At 43.8% G+C, this 1,198-nt stretch overlaps 1 protein-coding gene across 1 annotated transcript in view; it reads left to right on the forward strand.

Moving 5' to 3' along the window:
• The window catches only part of Hspa9 (heat shock 70kDa protein 9 (mortalin)), a 21,808-nt gene that overhangs the window by 7,465 nt on the left and 13,145 nt on the right, over window positions 1-1,198 (forward strand). The window lies entirely within an intron of this gene.

Raw genomic sequence — 1,198 nt, forward strand, 5'->3', positions numbered from 1 at the left:
CGGTCATGGGGCCTGAACTCTGGGCCTGGGCGCTGTCCCTCAGCTCTTCAGCTCAAGGCTAGCACTCTACCACTTGAGCCACAGCGCCACTTCCGGGTTTTTTTTTCTTATGTGGTGCTGAGGAATTGAACCCAGGGCCTCGAGCATGCAAGGCAAGTGCTCTACCACTGAGCCACCTTCCCAGCCCAAATCCTGGAGTTTTATATTTTATTTGTTTTTTTTTGGGGGGGGGTCCGGACGTGGGGCCTGAACTCTGGGCCTGGGCGCTGTCCCTCAGCTCTTCAGCTCAAGGCTAGCGCTCTTTTTATATTTTATTTTACCTCTTGAGACAGGGTTTTGCTATTGCTATATATCTTAGGCTGGCCTTAAATCACTATTCTCTCACCCCAATTTCCTGAGGTCTGGGATTCTAGGCATTAGGCATTGTGGCCAGTAAATAGGCTCTTAAAACTAACTAACTACACACACACACACACACACACACACACACACAAAAGGCCTCTAAATCCTTAATGCTTGTGTGGTCCTTGGTCTGTTCTATAACCAAATGTTTTCCACATCTGAATGAAAACCCAGAGTGTGACTAACTGCTTTCTACCTTTGCAGTGTGACTACATTACTGGAATGTAAACGTCTTATCTAATCAAAGAGACATCTTATTTTGATTTATTGCTGCCTTACTTTTCTTTCAAGATCATTCTCTAATTCTCCTTTCTTCCACCAGAAGAGGGCTGGCTGGTGAACAAAACCTGCTAATTGTCCCTACCCCAGGGGACAGAGGTATCACAAGTCATAATACTTTATACATTCATTGGGGGCAAACTCTGTTGAAGTAGGCTTGAATAGAGCAACTCTGTGTAATATTCACCATAATATTCACAAAGCCCTGAAGATACCACATTTTTATTTCCGTACGTGAAAGGCCCTGACGAAAAAAGAATGATGGAGGACAAGTAATATTGAAATACCCAAATGCAAAGATAGCATAAGAAAACTCACTGAAAGCTACTGAACAATAGGGAAGTGTGGGGGAAAGAGAGCAACACATAAGTTAACCTGACTAAATTAAAATGATAAAACATGCACTTACAAATCACTGTAGTGAAACCCCTTTTAAAATCAATGTTTGAGCCGGGGGCTGGTGGCTCACGCCTGTAATCCAAGCTACTCAGGAGGCTGAGATCTGAGGATCACAGTT

This window comes from Dipodomys ordii, unplaced genomic scaffold, assembly GCF_000151885.1.
Source record: "Dipodomys ordii isolate 6190 unplaced genomic scaffold, Dord_2.0 Scaffold50, whole genome shotgun sequence".
In the NCBI taxonomy this organism is placed as follows: Eukaryota; Metazoa; Chordata; class Mammalia; order Rodentia; family Heteromyidae; genus Dipodomys; species Dipodomys ordii.